The sequence below is a fragment of the Camellia sinensis genome, chromosome 3 (genome assembly GCF_055761805.1).
Source record: "Camellia sinensis isolate YWXY chromosome 3, ASM5576180v1, whole genome shotgun sequence".
In the NCBI taxonomy this organism is placed as follows: Eukaryota; Viridiplantae; Streptophyta; class Magnoliopsida; order Ericales; family Theaceae; genus Camellia; species Camellia sinensis.
Window position 1 is genome coordinate 19688551 of NC_138963.1, and position 19155 is coordinate 19707705.

Consider the following 19155-nt stretch of genomic DNA (forward strand, 5'->3'; position numbering starts at 1 on the left):
TATTTATGGCAACGTTTTCTGTCATATTTTTTTTAATTATCAACTAATTATCTTACTTTCGTTGAAATAAAAAAAAAAAAAAAACTAATTATCTTACTTATATAATATTAAGGGGTGGTTTGGGATGATAAGCGTACTTTTTGACTTTTTATAAAATATAAATTAGATTTGAAGTGATGTATTAAAGAGGTGATGCGACTTAAATAAAATAGTAACTTTTTGTCTTTTTAAGATTATGCCAAACAAGACTTTAAGTTTAGAAAGTAGTTCTAAAAAATATGTTTGGATATTATTTTCTAATAAATAAATAAATAATCAGTTAACGGTCCTTAACGGTTCACGTGAACGTTAGGGGACAAAAGTTTGAACCTCAAACGGCACTCTCCGCATATAGCCATCCTTTAAAGGTCGAACATGTTGGGAGGTGTGGATTCTTGGCGGGTAAATTTCGAGCGTTGGATTGGAAATGGAGGGTCGAGGTTTAAGCGGATTTGTGTGCATCGATTTACGAAATATCGGTTTTAACTGATTGATGATGAGATAGAGGGAGGAGTGTGAGTGCGTTTGGTGGGACGGGGATCACGCGCCATCAACTGTGGGTGAAATTGTTGATTGGTTTGGTGTGGACCGTTTGATTTGAAATCAACGGTTGGAATTTGAAGTGAGCCCCGCTGAACTCGTGCAATAATTTTATCTTCCATTTAAATTTATAAAAATTAAAAATAAAAAAAATGAGCGTCTTTGGCCGTAAAATTTTGCTACTTTCCACATTTTGAGATCAGGGTTGGTTAGCACTTCTTTTCTAGCCAACCAACAAGATTTCTTTTCCTTTAGCTGCTCAAGAAATCGAATTAGTATTTAGTATAGGTTCAATACTCTTTTACTGTACGAGTTCTGACTTAAGTAGAGTTTGTCTTGAGAGGTCAGAGTTATAGTCTCCTCACTCAGAATAGCTAACAGGACATGTTGGTGATTTCTGTAAGGGGCGCTGCCGTAGACCTATGGGAGGATGGGGAGAATTTTCCTATAACAAAAAAAAAAAATTCAAATCAGAGATCTCTGAGGCTACGACATCCTTAGCGATCAAATTGCACTACACATTACGCCATTTACAGTTAAAGGGGAGATAAAGTGAGTGGGTTGGCTTGCTATTTGCATTTTTTAGTGCTTGTTAAATTTTTTATGAAACACATGTAAAAAAATATTAAAAATTGAGTTAATTTTTTTTCATTATTTTAGTCAATTGTCAAACATCCTCTAAGGGGGTGTTTGTTTAAAAGGATTAAAAAGGGAGATTGGACTCCATATTCATTTCATGGTAAAGTCTAATGTTTGGTTAAAAATTTATAAATCAGATTAGGAATTCAACAGATTTCATGTCCTTCATATGTAAAATTGTTGTGTTCTATGGGAGTTGGGATACAAATGGTGAGATAACAATCCTATCAGAGTAACTTATAAAAAGACACTTTTGCCCTCTAAATACATATATCTTAATTTTTTTTTTAAATGATGGGAAAAAAATTCAAATTTTTCCAAATGGTGGGATAAAGATTCAATTTTTTTTTCCACTATTACATGGACAAATTGTTTAGTTTCATTATATATTGTACTCAGTAAGATAAAATCAAATTTAAAAGTCTCAATTAAAAAATAAAATAAAATAATTCAATTTTTATTGATGTTTTAGTTATTTAATTTTTAAAAAATTCTAGCAAAAAAATAAAATATTAAAGACAAATTTATTATTGCTATTACTCAGTAAACAATTGAAAATAATAAAATAATCTTTTGAACATTCATCCTTTTTCATACCATTCTAACCAAACATTGGAATTACAAGTATATTAAGAAAACAAACATGGGATACACATTCTTTTCAACTAAATAATCTGATAGACTATGTATCCAAGATTAACTATCTAATAGATTACAATCTCCATTTATCGAATCCTTTCAAACAAACATGCCCTAAAACCGTGTTTGATTCTTAGATATAGAAGGTTGGATTGGAGATTATATACTGTGGGTCTCATATATCCTGTGTTTGTAATTTTTTTTGGAAGAGGATATAATATACAACTGGATTGTATATCCCCAAAATGGGAGGATATACAATACCCAGTCCCTCTATTATATCGTATCCCATCGATGAACAAGAACTAAAATTACAATTTTACCTTTTTACAATAGGAAATCCGATTATGTCTATATATGAGCTTTACAATAAGAAATTTGATTGTGTACATGAGAAATCCGAATGTATATAACCAAAAAAATCATGTTCATGAATTTTATTTTTAAATATTTACAACTGAATTTTTTTACATAAACAATATATATATATATAAACAAAAAGGTTATTTCCTTTAAGAGATTCAAAGTTTTAATCCAATTTTTAAAAAAAAATCTTAAATATAAAAAAATATATTTATAATTATACTAATTTAAAATGTTTTGAATTTTCAAAGTTCTAATTCAAAAAATATTTACCAATTTGAGTATTAAATAAATAAGTGGGCCAAATAAACTATGATATGTATTTTATTTTATTTTTTTAATTTGTCAATTAAACTATAATATGTATTTTTTATTTGTAAAATTTAGAATACACAATTAAATTTAGAAAAATAATTTTAAAAATGTTAAAACTTAATTGATTCTAAATTATTTTTGTTATATATTTTGAACAAATTTATATTATTAGTTAATTTTGATTATATTATTACTTAATTGATTATTGTTTATTTAATATACATATATATATTGGGAAATGATTTGATATAATGGGCGTACCTATATATTGCTTGTTGATGGGTATATGGACAAAATAGACATTAATGTGTTACTTGTTTATATCCCATAATTCTTTTTGTAAAACAAGTATGAATAAAAAATATTCATCCCTATATCCTGAACTCAACAAACATGAGCATGGGATATGTTATCCAATCCATATATCTTATTTATTGCATATACTGAGTAAATCCCAAGATATATCTTTCATTTGATATCCAGACAATCAAAGCCTAAGAGTTCATTTGAAATTTGAATTTTTTAATATTTTTAAATTTTTTATGAAAAGACCTATATAAAAAACTACGCAATTAAAAAAAAAAAATAGTATAAGAATAATAATAAATAAATATATACGCATAGAGTTTGTTGTGCAAATGGTAAATGCTTGCTTTGCCAAGTCCATGATCTTGGTTTTCAAGTCTTGTTCTTTTCTTTTTTACATAAATATTACGAGGATTGTTTGTTTTCAAAAGTAGAATAGATGAGATTGTGAGTGAGGGGATTAAGTAAAATTATGTTTATTTTAATGATAATTCTTAGTGTGGGGATTATTAAATTATTTTTACATAAAAGAAATATAAAATAATAAAACAAATAAAATTATGATTTTTACTTAACAAAAAATAAAAAAATAGTAAACATTAATGTTCAAAAAAAATGACCAACATGTAAAAAATATATATAAAAAAAACAAAAAAAAAAAACTAAGGCGGATGACTAATTTTCTAATGCTAAGTCTTTGTCCTCCATCTCAATCCCAACATTCAAAGTCCATCCTAATATGGAGGGTTTATGAATCCTCTATTTATCTCCCAAAGCAAACACAATATTAGTGGATTTCACCTTTATCTCAGTCTCATTCCTTCTTCCATTCCCAAAATAAATGGACCCCAAGGGTATTTACGTGATACAAATGTGTCAACACCGACAGGAGCCTTCACTTTATATATTAGAATAGATAAGAATTATGAATTGATTTTTTGTAAGAGTAATGTTAGAAATTTCAAATGGTTTACCAAATGTCTTACATGGGTGTGAGACTCATATGGGACCCACATGGTGTGGGTCTTACATCCATGTGAGACATTTGGTAGAATATTTGATAAAAGAAAAATGCTTGGTAGTTTGAATTTGCGTGGCTCGAATGACTCGAATATGTCAAAATGATGTCACTATACTCCCAAAACGACGTTGTTTTGAGACATTCGAGCCATTTGGGTTATGAAAATTCGAACTATCAAGCATTGTTGTTGATAAATGTTTGGAATCTCTAACATTTTTCTTTTTGTAATGGTTTTTTTTGGCAATATTAGCCACTTCCAAACACTGACACTCCCTAAGGTAGTGTTTGGGGAGTGACTAAAAAAGTCAAAAATTAAAAATTTTAAAAAAAACACTACGAACAGGGACAGAGCTACAGTAGGACTAGGTGGTCACGTGTCTTCTGAACTTTTTATAATTCTACTAGTACCCTAACAAATATAATTTCCCTTCTATTAGGAATTTTCTTTCTAATTACGATAAAAAAGTATTAGAACTAAATTATTTATGGTTATAACTAAAAGGGCCATAATAAATAATAACCAACACCACATTTTCACTCATAATCTAAAAATAATCATAATAGGTCATACCTAATATCACAATAAGTCATGACCAAAGGTCATAACCAAAATAACAGCTACAAGAAATTATAACTAAGTTATAACTAACACTACAATGCGTCATAATTAACACCATAGTGTATCATAACCAAAAATTACAAAGATCATAATTGCGACATACAATACACATTTTTTTGCATTGTGTTTTACAAAATTTTCTTATTAAAATATATCATTTTTGTCTCGACTTTTTTTCTTTTATAATTTTTCAATCTACTTTATAATAGTTACTCTCCAATATTTTTATAAAATTAAACCTTAAATCCCTTAATTGAAATTCATATTTGTCTAAATGGACTTATAATATTTAAGTTTGTAATATTTTAACATTGTTTATTATAAAAAAAAATTAATATTATCATTAATTTGTGCCCCCTATGCTAAATTTCTGGCTCCACCACTTGCTACAAAAAAAGTAACATATTCTTTCTATTTTTTATACATCTTTTATATATATATATATATATAAAAAAATCACTAAAAAAATCAATTCTCAAACACCTTAAAACGTCTTATCACCTTTCATTTGAATTTTTTTTTTTTTTTTTTTTTTTTCAATCACTAGATCAAGTTTGATTTTATTTTAGTTTATCTATGCTCACCTTTTTAGAAAATGTAAAAAAAATAGTTGCCGATTATGATTGATCAGAACCAAATATAACATGTTAATCTCCGATTGCCTAAATCCCAAGAAACAGAGTTCGTTTTTAGTAATCCCCATTTTTAATTAATTATGATCGTTTATGCATAAAATATAAATAAACAAAGAAAATAAATAAAGTGAAATTCAAAATCTTTCTCTATCTCAATCACAAACCCCTCATTTTCTTGTTAGGCCCATCAATGACTGATGAAGACTAAATCCAACTTGATAATTTCAGAGGACTGAATAATTTTTGCAAGAATGGTTTTTTTCAATAGTGATATGATTCATCAATGTTTGGACCTCAAAATTGGTAAATTGTTGAAGAAAATAGAAATAAGAGTAATGAATAACTTAACTTAAAAAAAATAACTTTGTTTAAATTTATTTTATTTTATTTTTTTTTCATTTTCCTTTCCCTTCACATTAAACGTACAAATGCACAAACATAACATAAGAGACTAAAGCTTCGTTTGGGAACAAGTTATTTTAGTAACTTTTTGACTTTTTACAAAAAAAATGTGCAGAAAAGTAGAGAGAGTAATGTGATAACTTGTAGTAACTTTTTGACTTTTTGACTAAAACATGTAATTGCCAAACGAGGCCTCAGAGTTGTTTAATGAGCCACTATGAAACATAAGAGGAAACCAAAGTTCACATGTCTATTTTGAAGTGAATTTTTTTGGACAAAACATACCAAGAAATAACCAAAATATACCAATCTAGACAAAACTAAGAAGCACTAACATTTCTAAGAAAGTGTCATGTGTGTATCTAACATCAACACGAATCAAACACCTTCCTAGCACATGTCCAAACATGTCCAACTAATTTTGTATTTTTCAGAAATTGATGCACTTCAGACACTTAGGGGACACATATCCATCATATAGACACACATGAACCACATTGCAACTTTTAAAAAAATAACTTCAAATCCAATATAAATAAAAACAATATGGATTTATATCTTTTAATCCACCCTCCTTTAGACTAGAGAAATTTTGAAGCCCAAAACTTCCAATTCTATAAAAAAAAGATTTCTAAAATATATATATATATATATATATTAGAATTTTTTATTCTCACTTCTTTTCCAATATGTAGAATATGAAAAACAATTTCTAACTATTTTGATATAGAAAAATATAAATATATATGTAATGTAAAAATGAAGAAATTGCTATCATTTTCATGCATACATATAACATATATTTATTTGTTGAGGTCTCCACACCATGTTGTGTACATTTTTTATTTTATTTTGAAAATTTTCGTGACAGTGTGTCCATATCATGTTATCCATGTTTCTTAGAGTCAATTTTTTTTGTTAATAGGGACAATATACAATTTTTTTGATAGTTTGAGAATTTTTGTTTTTAAAAAAATAACAATAAAATAGAGAAAGATTGAAAGATGAACTCATAAATGGAGTTTATTATACCTTTGATTCTCTAAAAAATGGCAGGCAAAAAGAGGATAAAATTGAAGGCTGGTGAAGAACTTATTCTCATACATAGTAACATAGGTATTTGGATTAGCTTGCTGATTTTGGGTTGCTATTACCTTGTACTAATGTAAAAGAAACAACTACTATATTTCTTTGCCATTTACTATGTATTCTTTTTAATACATTATGCACTTACTATGTATAGTGCTTTATAATTTCATTTGGTTATAATGGTCAAATGATAGGTAATTAAATCATTGTTACAAAATCTTTCATAATTGTTCATTGACTTGAAAATTTTGTTTGCCGTTACTTCAATGACTTGCTCACATTTTCTTTTAGGCCGCAACTCTGATGCAACACCCTAGAGTATGTGACCGAAAACATGTCCAATCAATTAATTATTTGGCTTGACTTCACCAATTAATAGATTTCCTTTATATTTCCCAGCATTTACAAATTTTCTCTTGTTTCCGTTGTGCATTTCCAAAATGTTTATATTTTCAATCCAACCAAAACAGCATACCAAACTGAAGTTTCTACACTTGCTGCAAACACAGAATTTGAAAATTGTCTATAACCGAATATCCATAGGCCAACTTCTAGTTGGTGGAGCACGAAGGTAGTAGGAGAGGGTACAAGTGGGAAAGTCGGATTTCATCTCCCAATTTTTTAAATGGCATGACTCCATCTTTCCATATGTAAGATACAGAGATTGACTTTCCAAATCTAGAACACTTATGTGAAGCAGAGTCGTGCTTATAGCAGGAGCAGAGGTCCTGCCTAAGAAATATATGCGCTTCTGCAGCACAAAAAAAAAAAAAAAAAAAAAAAAAAAAAAAAAAAAAAAAGCAATGATTCTGCTACTGGGAGTATCCCAAAACCACAGATCTGTGACCAGTGAAGACGGAAATTATGTACTTGTATAGCATAACAAAATGACTGAAATGCATTGCATAATTCAATCTAACATGTGCCTGTATAGAAATTCCAGTTCAATGTCAAAAAACTACTGTTTTCACGCATTAAAATTTGCTCACGTTTTTCATCCACTATACAGAAATAAAGCACGTTCGTTGCCTTCATTTTAAAAAATGTGAAGAATCTTAGTATTATTTCAGTAATGTTTATAAAGTACAAGTAACCATTGATCTGATTCATTATGTCAAATAAGTATGACCTTCACATGTTCTTTTTTTCCTTTAAAAATAGCAAATCGTGTACATGTTTTCGGTAGTTGCACCACTGTCATACACCTGTGAACATTTCATAATCCATTCAACCCACATAGGCTTCTCAAAACTTTTTCATCATGCTCGCAATGAGGATTGAGGAACACATCCATGAACAAAACAGCCTTAGTCGGCTGGGCGTCATTCTCCATAGATCACATCCCAATGCCACACTTCTTCAAAAACACAATCCTCAAACATTCTACAATTCTAATAGAGCAATAATCAAATGTAGGACTCCTCATCATTTTTCATGATTCTTTTACTTGTGTTCAATAGTGTAAGCATATTTGTTCACTTACGCCTGCAACTTGCAAGTTCAACATGCAAAATAAATCCCAATAATTTCTACATCCTCTCATAATCAATATTTATACTGCTCAACTCTTTCTACAAAACTTGACAGAAACATTTCAAGCAAACTATTGTGGTATTTTTCTCTAGGAGAAATTTTTGTTTTTTTGTTTTTTTCCTTTGTTTGATAGGAAAACTTCGAAAATTTATAGATATTGTGTGTTGTGCAAAAGCATTCGTAGTTAAGATTCTTGACAATGTCAACTACTGGTACTAAAGCATCCACAGAGCAGTGAGAAAACCAATACATCTATCTAATTACTTGGATAAAAGAAACCAAAATTCAGAAATACCGAAAAGCTAGGCTCATTCAAGTTCGGTACCATCTTTATCTATGGTTTATTTCAAACATAAATCAGGGATAATTTGTATCCATAAAACTAATGTTAAATCCCTTTACCTCTCTATTAAGGTTTAGGCCGATTAGAATTAAAACCGATCTCATAATGATCTTGTGCTTCATGTCCCTTGTTTCAAAATTACGATAGTCTGAGCAAACACTATCATCTATGACTGATCTAGAGTATAAACCATACTCTCATTTTTTATTTTATTTTTTTGTGATAAGTTCCTTTTATTGTCATATTTTAATCTTATCTTCTAAATCACATCTTGATATTTCCATAGCTTCCATGAATCCATCCAATCTAATGCATTGTAAAATAATTTTTTATGAGCAAATAATTTCATTAAAAAGAGGCACCAAGGGGCTCAAAGCATATCAACTATACAAACTCACCCATTCAAAATTCTCTATAAAAATCCAAAATCCTCCTAATGCAATTTAAAATATTCCCCAAAACACTTGATTTTTCATCATAAAACCAAATTTCCCTTGAAAGGAAGGTTCGGAATCATTTAACAACATTTTCCCATGTATTTGAGTTTAAGGACCCTCTACTCAACTTTTCATGCATCTTTATTTTGGAGGAACACTTGTATGACAGCCATTCATAGAAGATTATTGGTTTTAAGCTCAATAACTATTAAAACCCCTTCCAAGTTCCAATCTTTAAGCAACACAAGTAAATTACATATGGCTTGTAATCATCAAGGAATGGAAAAAAGAAAAGAAAAGAAAAGAAAATGAATTGAGTCTATAAAAGGAAATGGACTAAACAATACTATTCATTATCTGCAAATTTCAGATTCAATTTCACTTGCACCCAAACTTCAATTATAGCAATTGATAACATACTATAGTATCTACAATTAAAATGCAGAAGCACAGTAGTTAGAGAACAGTACCAATGAGACGGGGATGTAGCAGTAGGGCTGCAAATCCCTGGTGACTTGAGTGTAACACTGCCACTACCTTCCGAAACAGAAGAGCTGGACGCAGCAGCAGATTGTTTGTTCCGGTAGACAAGTTTACATTTTGAAGATTCAAGTGCTACACTAAGGCTTTATGATGCTAAAAAGCACACAACAAACCAAGGGAGTATTATTGTATGATGATAATCGCATCGTCACAAATGAAAAATTAAACTATAACCAGAATTATTATACTAACAAGTACCACAAGCAACAAGTCATCAGCAGCTATATTTACCAAACCTAAATTCCCACACATTTTATTTACAGAATCAAGGAAATAATATAACAGTATTCCTTTCAAGCGTTCAAACCCAGACATTTTTGCTGCAAATCATTACAGTAAAATCAAACCCATTTACGATATCAAACCCATAAAGCTCTAGAAATCAAGCCACTTAAACCAAACCCATTTAAGAAATCAACACGAAATTGAACAGAATAAATCATATAAAACCCTATAGCAAGAGTTGACAGTTGGGGAATAGAGGAAAGGAGAGAGAGAAGTAGAGCCTCCTTCATCAATATTCAAGCTTGCTTTTTAAAACAAGCAATGAGGAATGAGGATGCGGGCTTCTTCGGTTTGTTGGGATCAGCAATCTGCAAGTTCCCAAAATATGAAATTGCTGTTGCAGAGACACAGAGAGAGAGATTGAGAGAGAAAGACAGAGTTAATTGAACCTTTTCATACGGCTTCTTCCGTTCCTCTGTCATGTTATTCCCTTCTTCAATTACCTCCCAGCCACTCTTGCTCTCTGCTCGTCGCTCATTTCTGAACATGAAAAACGCAGACATCGGTTGCTTCGGCTTCAACGGGTCCTTCTCTTTCCTGTAGAAATTCAATGAGACAAAGATTAGAGAGAATAAGAAGAAGGGGGAGAGAGAAATATAGAGAAAATTTACTTATTCAGCTGAAGAAACTGCTCTTCCTCCAACAGCCTCATGGCATCAGTTGTGAACGCCAAAGACGCAGAGATGAGGACTCAAAATGCTGAAGATCAAAAATCTGGACTCCACTTTTTTCCTCCTTCTGATCTTCCTTTCTGCTGTTGGTGCAGAGGAGACGGCCTATGATGGAGTACCAAAAGCCGGCAAAAACCTTATTCTATGACTCGGCCATTTTGAGATACAGAGAGAGATAGAGATAGAGACTGTGAATGGCTGCAAAAACTGTCGTGAGGGAGAGACTGTGTGGAATGGCTGAACTGAAAGTGATTAATATATATGGATAGACAGAGGGGACAGGGAGGGAGATTTTTTATCAGACAGTGATGGCTGAGTGAGAGAGACACATTTGAACATGAATATACTCTCTCCCTCTCTCTCATCAGTAGTATATATAGTCTGCTTCTTACCTTCCTTATTTTCTCTTCCCTCTCTTCTCTGGAAGTTTCATTCATTCCTTCCTTCCTTTCTAATTTTCAAAAGCCAAAATATCCTAATATGCTAATTTCCATAATTTTCATAATTTGAATTATTTACAACATGAATATTATTTGAATTATTTATAATATGAATAATTTGAATAATATTTGAATAATTTGAATTATTTATAATATGAATAATTTGAATAATTATCCTAATAATTTGAATAATTTTCATAATTTGAATTATTTACAAAAGGTAATATATCCTAATATGCTTATTTCCATAATTTGAATAATTTGAATTATTTACAATATGAATAATTTGAATTCACTTTTCATAAAATTATACTTTTTCGTTTTTCATATTTTTTTGTTTTCACTGAATTTTTTTAATATTTAAAGTAATTTTTAAAACTTTTACAAACAACTAACATAAATACATTTAGAAAGGATAATATTTGTGAAAAAAAATCTTTAAAAATTCACTAAATACAAAAAATACAAAAATAAAAAAAATTCAGTACATTTTTCATATTTTTGTGTATTTATTAATTTTTAAAAATATTTTTTCACAAATAATTTACTATTTAGATACATCTAAGTAAGGTATATCTAAAAAAGTAAAAAAGTAAGGTATTTTTTCATTAAAAAAATGCTTAAAATTTTAAAAATATTCACTAAAAATAAAAAAAAAATACGAAAAACAAAAAATTTAATTTTCCAAATAACTAAATCCATAAAATTGAAACCAAGCATGCTGATTGTATTTTTTATTATGATGTTTGGATGAGTAAAAAAAAAATTATGTAAAAGAAAGATATATGAGTGAGATTTTCATTGTTATTGTGTTTTAGAAATGATTTTGGTATTATAAATATTTTACAATCAATCAACTTGTTTATCATTAAATCTCATCATTTTTTTTCTGTGAGAAATTAAATAGTCTTAATAAGATATTTGGCTCCGTTTGGTTTAGTTTTAAAATAAGGATTTGAATGTAGAGTTGTTATAAACACAATTTCGTATCCTGCAATTAAGACACGAAATAAATGCACAAATAATTAATTTGATTAATTATAATAAATGCGTACAATCCTCTGTAGATTTGCTCTATTGCAAAAGAACAAATCCTCTATTCGATCTCCGAAATAGTTGTAATTCAATGGCTATAAAAAGTTTTTTGTTAAACTAGACAAGTTGATGAATTTCTTCAAGTCTTCGAATGTAGAAACTTGGAAAAAAGAGGCTTGATCGAGAGTTTGAACGACTTGATCTTAAACGATTCTTGAAATGATCTCATTAGAGAGACCAAATTTGTATTTATAACTTGAGAGGATTGACATAAGTTTGAAGTGCTTGATAATCCTCTCTTTTTAAGCTTGAAGAACTTTAGAGATAATTTTTATAAGAGAATTTGGCAAGTCTTGAGATCATTTCGGAGTTTGCAAGACCATTAGCCAAAAACAATGTCTCATCATCCACATAGTAAGAGCCTCTATTTATAGGCTTAGGAGAGAATGGTTAATTTTGAAAACTCCAAAATTGATTTTAATTTCTAAGAAAATAGCAATTTATTTTTATTTTTTTGGACATATTTGCATTTAAATTTGAATTATTCCACAAAATATTGACAAAATATCTTTGTGGCCCCCATACTTTTGGATTGACTCAATTGTCAAAACATGTTCACTTTTCTTTTGGTGTGAAAATGTAATTTTAAATGGGTTAAGATTCACAATTTTAATTGGATTCACATCTATTTAAAATTTTTGACAATCTTAATTTTGGCCCATCAAGTTTTTTTTTTTTTTTTTTTTTGTCTTGATTAATCAAACAGCGATCAAGGCGCGTAAAATTTGAGTGTCTAAAGTTGTGTTTTGAGTTATGAGAATTTTAAATAAGTTTTGAAAATGAAACATGTTTGGTTACGAGTTAAAATATATATATATATATATATATATGGTTATGAGCTGTATTTTGAAATTATTTGGGGGTTTTTTTTTTTTTTTACATATGTAAAAATGTATTAATTTTTTTTTAGGATAAATATTTTTTATTATAAATATTTATTTTTTTAATGCGCGTTGTATATACTACATTTGTACACTGTATTTTTTTATTTTAAATATATAATTTTTATTTTAAATATTTTCTTATTTTTTTATTTTAAATATTTTATTTTATTTTAAAAATATTATTAAAAATTAAAATATTTTTTATATTTTTTTAAAATATTTAATTTTTTTTTTAATTTTATAAAATTTTGGATCACCTATATATATCTAAGTCATAAAATATTATTTGGTCAATACTTAAAAAAATAACAAAATAGTTTTTTTGAAAAAATTAAAATATATCTTTCTTCAAAAATAAAAAATAATTTTGAAAGAATAAAATAAAATAAAACAAAAATTGATATTTTTTTTAAAATAGAGTTTTGAAAATAGTTTTGAGTTTTGGGTTTTGAAAAGAATTTTGAATTGAGTACTTGGTTATAAGTTTTTTAATTTTTTTTGCTAGAATCGTAATTTCAAAATTAAACCAAACGCTACCTTTGGCTTCGTTTGGAAAGTGAGTTGTTTTTGGCTTTTAAGTTTTTTTGATTATTTTAACTTGGGGCTAAAAAATATCGTTTGGATTTGACTTTTTTGCTTTTTTTACTATTGTGAAAGAAAAAATAAAATAATTATGATTTAGATATGACATTTTGTGATTTTTTAGCATATTTTGTATTTTTGTGACTAATTATCCCCATGCCAAACAAGGGCTTTGTCTTTCTCACAAATTTTCATCATTTCTTATAACTTGTTTGGAAACATGTTTTTTTAGTAATTTTTTTGAATTTTTTTACTATAATATGAGGTAAAAAATTATGATAAATTACAAATACATCCCCAGAGATTTGATTAAAATACGAATCGCCCCTGTAATTTTGGAAATTACATTCCACCCCCTAAGGTTTCAAATTTCATAACAAATCGCATTTTTTACTAATAAATTATCAAGTTAATTAACAGTTTTTAATGATGTTAGAAATATGTTTCAATTAATAATTTAAGTAATTTTATTATTGTATAGAAGAGAAATTATGAATTTCATTTTTTAGTTAATTCTGTTAAATAAAAAATTACTAACAATGAGGTATTTGTAATTTTCTAAACAACAGAGGGCAATCTGTACTTTAAACAAATTTTAAGGGGTATATTTGTAATTTACCTCAAAAATTAGTATGTTTAGGATAATTTTTTTAATTTTATAAAAAAAATATAAAAAAATAGTGAGAAAAATAAATTTTTGACTACTTTATTTTTAAACTAAAAAATTGAGTTACGAAATGAGCCATTAGTCAATTTATAATCCAAACATAGAAAAATAGTTCATTTCTCAACATTTCTTATCAAATCAACCCATTTCGAACAGTGTGAGGATAGATGAAAGTTTTTTTTTTTTTTCTTCTTCTTTCAGTAGAATGAGAATTAAATAAAAAATCAGTTGTTCATTGAATAAAAATATAATAAATGGGCAAATTACATATACCCCTTGAGATTTAGCAAAATTACAGATACCCTCCTGAGGTTTGAGAAATTACAGATATCCCTCCGAATGTATTATTTGCATAACAAATTAGGGAGCAAATGATTATGAAAATAGAAATCTCAGGGGGCAATTTGTTATGAAAATATAAATCTCTGGGAATATCTGTAATTTAGCTAAACTTCGAGAGAGGTATATGTAATTTGCCCAAAATATAAATTTATTTGATTTTTTTAATAACTTTTTAATATGAGTAAGATAGGCACGGTTGGCATGTGCTAAAATAGTACATGTTATTTTAGCACATTATCTTATTTTGGTCATAATCATCTCATTTATGTCATATCACTTCTCTGTCATCACTTCAAATTTAATTTATATGTCATTTTTTTCGTAAAAAACTAAAAAATATAATAATTTAGTACATATTAAACACCCTATTATAGAAGTAGTTTTATTCAAAAAATATTATGCTCTTGAGCTAACAATTTCTTACAAATTATCCTTAAACTAGTATTAACCATTGACTAGGTACCTAAAAAATATTTTATTTTTTATTATAATTATATTCATTCCGTCTCAATATATATATATATATATATATTTAGAAACCTATTTTTTTTAATAGTATAATTATTACATTTTAAAAATATAATGCTTGGTTATTATTTTTCAAAAACACTTTTCAGAAAATTCTACTTTCTTATTTTCCGTATTTTTTTGTTTTTACTGAATTTTTTAAATATTTTGAGCAATTTTTTTAATTTTTAGACATACCTCACATAAATATACCTAAAAAGTTAAAAAAAAAAATTGAAAAAAACCTTTTAAAAATTCACTAAATACCAAAAATATTTATAAAAAAAACGAGAATTCAGTACATTTTTTATATTTTTATGTATTTATTAATTTTTAAAAATACTTTTTCACAAATTTTTTACTTTTTAGATACATCTAAATAAGGTGCATCTAAAAAAGTAAAAAAATGTTTAAAATTTAAAAAATATTCACTAAAAACAAAAAAAAAACACGAAAATCAACAAACTCAGTTTTCAAAAAACTTAATTCAAAAAACTCAAACCAAACACACTGAATTTTTTAAAACTACCATTGGGTAGTACAATTATGACATTTCAAAAATCGGCAGTGATAGAGGGCCCGAAAGGGGGTGGCCCGAATGCCCCGAATTTTTTTTTTTTTTTTTTTTTTTTTCAGCAGACGAAGAAGAGAAGGAGGGGAGGGGAGGGGAGGGGAGGGGAGGGGGAGGAGGAGGAGGAGGGGGAGGAAGGACTGGAGGGGGCCTAAAAAATGGAGGAAGAAGACGGAGGAAGAAGAGGTGGCGATCGGCGACGAGCAGAGGCGGAGGCGGCGAGCAGAGGCGGCGAAGGCGACGAGCAGAGGCGGCGATCGGATCGGCGACGCGATCGGCGACCGGCGACGATCAGAGCAGAGCAGCGAGGCGGCGAAGGCGGAGGCGCGGCGACCGGCGACGACGACGGCCTCTCCCTCTCCCTCTCCTTCTCTTTCTCTCCTTCTCTTTCTCTTTCTCTCAGACTGAGGAAGAAGAAGAAGAAAAAAAAAAAAAATCAAAACCCAAAACGACGTCGTTTTGGATTTTGAGCCAAATTCGAGCCACTAATTTCGGGCCCTCAAGCATTATTCTTTCAAAAATATTATTGTTAATGATTTTAAAAGGACAAAATATAAAATTCATGTTATTTTAGTTCTTGATCTTTGAAAAAAAAAACTAATATTTTGAGATAATAAAATATGAAAGGATTAATTTTTTAAAAAAAATCTTGGTTTCACGCATTTTTCACTTTGAACCTCAGTATTTCAATTTCAACAAATTAAACCTTGAAATTCCATCTATGTTCCAATTTGTCCTCTCTATCTACCACCATTTGTCCAAAGTAATGGAGGGGTTTAAAGTGAAAAAATACGTGAAATCTTTAAATTTTTGTGTAATTAACTATTTTTAAAAATGAAAATCACTAAAAACAAAAAAGGATTAATTACAAAATAAACTCTAAGGTTTCACGCATTTTTCACTTTAAATTCCAATGTTTTTCATTTTAAACTCATTTAAATTGAAATACGGAATGAATTTCAAAATTTAATTTGTCGAAGTTAAAACACTGAGATTTAAAATAGAAAGACATGGAATTTTGAGTTTTTTTATTATTATTATATCTAATTAACCCAAAATAAAATAAAAACTAAGCCCGCGTTTGGTTGTGTTTTGTAAATGTAATTTGAGAGTATGAGTTGTATTTTGAGTTTGTGTGTTGTGGAATTATGATTTAAGTGTAGAAAAATTATTTGGTAAAGAGTTTTGAAAATAGTTTTGAAAAGAGTTTTGATTTGAGTGGGGAATTATTGATGTGACATTTGATATGTGATACAGAAATTTACAACTCATAACTAAACATACAACTCAAAATTATTTTAAAGTACATAAAAAATTTTAAAAATTTCAGAAAATATTTTTTCCGATTATATAAATCAATTGCAAAAAAAAAATTAAAAAATAAAAAAAATTACTGTTCTGGATAGCCGGCCGGTCAACCGATCGGACGTCCCGCCAAGCAAGATTTTCCCCAACAAAAGAAAAAACGCGTCTGTCAAAAACAGGACAATGCAGGTGTTCTGTGCAGAGTTCTCAAAACATCATTTGAGAATCACAACCAAACACCATGCTTGAATTAAGGTGTGGAATTGTGATTTGAAATCACAATCAAACACAACCTAATATTTTGAAACGGGAGGAATAATTAATTTAAACTTGTAATATCATATAAAAACAAAAATCACCGGTTAATCGAACCCATTATAAAATGGTATTCAGATAATCTTCAGTAACTGTCTCTGATGCTTCCTCTAGAGGACAACTTAGATTTGGTCATGTCATTCACAGAGAGATGAGTGGCTTAGATTTATTCCTTTAAAAAAAAAGGTTTCTATAACACACTCACATTGCCACTAGATTCCTCTCTTTTCGACACATTCACTCTCTACTCTCTCGCCCTCCTCACACACTCGGACCTGGGGATATTGCTGTAACTAAATCACAGTAGTGATTTGCTGTGAGATCATGTAGGCTTTTTCCAAGTCTTTTTCGATAATCCGAACTATTCATATTATACGGTTCATTGAGTATATCATTCATATAAAAAAAATCAAGTTAATCATAAATCCATAACCCCATGATCATATTCAAATTGTTTTACAAAATTTATCAAGATAATATCAACCGTTTATTTTTTTAAAAAACAAATGTGTTCTTGTTATAAAGTTATAAATTTTCAATCAATTTATTTTTTGTATGAATGATTTATTCAACAAATCTTATAATATGTACGATTTAAATTATCAAAAAAATTCAAAAAAAAACCCCTACAGACTCACAACGTATCGCTGCTGTCATAGCAGCATCCCCAGATCCCACACACCCCCCCCGAGTCAGGAGCCTCTCCTTGCAAGCTTGTGCTTGCGTTCGTCCTTGCAGGCCTTCGGGTCTATTTTTAGGCCCAATTTTGATAATCCGAACCGTTTATATTTTATGATTTATTCAGTATATCATACCTGTAAAAAATCAAGTTGATCGGATATCAGAAAGTATGTGTTTGAAAAATTGAACTAAATACTATTTTTTAAAGAATTTAATAAACATTTTTCCGAACATATGCTTTCTGATATCCGATCAACTTGCTTTTTTACAGGTATGATATACTGAACAAATCATAAAATATGAACGGTTCGGATTATCAAAATTGAGCCTAAAAGTAGACCCGAAGACCTACAAGGACAAACGCAAGCACGAAAGCTGCAAGGAGAGGATCCTCACTCCCCCCTCCCTCTCACTTTCTCTCTCCCTCTCACACGTACTCTTACCACACACATCACATTTCTAATAAAAGAATAAAAAAATCTGTTCTAATCTTGTTTCATTTTATTTTAATAATATATATATAAATTTTAATATAAAATTTCAATTTTTATAAAATTAATATCATTGAAAATATGGCAAACATACTTTTAAAATAAGACAAATATTAAATATATTTTAATAAAAATTTAAAATAAGTAAAAAGTAATTACTATGTTTAGTTATGTTTTCAAATTATTATTTTTTAAATATAAAAATTAATTTGATGAAAATTAACATACAAAAATTATATATTTTTGAAATTCTCAACAAAAAAAAATCATATAAAAATAATGACTTTTAATTGATTTTATTAGCCAAAAGAGTTTATAATTTTTTTAAAGGAAATAAAAACATAAAAGAAATTGACCAAAATGTGCCTAAAATTTTTAAATAATTTATATATTTTTAAATTAAAAATAATTTAAGTGATACACTAAAAATTACAAACATAAAAAAAATTTAAAATTTTTAAAAATATCACTATAGATTAGACTTGCACCATGCGAGTTTAAACTTGTACAACACATAGATTGAATTTGTGTATTTTTTATTTCCTTTTAAAAAAATTATGAACTCGTTTGGTTAATAAAACTAAATTAAAAATCGTTATTTTTATATGATTTTTTTGGAATGAAAATTATTTTTGAAAATTTCAAAAATATATTTGTGTGTTTGTTTTTATCAAAATAATAATTTGGAAACAAAACTAAACGGTAGCGTTTGGTAACGTTTACGTTTTTTGTTTATGTTTATTTTTAGACAAACATAAATTATAAACGCGTTTGGTTTGAGCAAAATGTTTAAAAAATTTTAAAAACATAAACTAAAAAATACTTTTTTTCAGGCATGAAATATTTATATTTATTT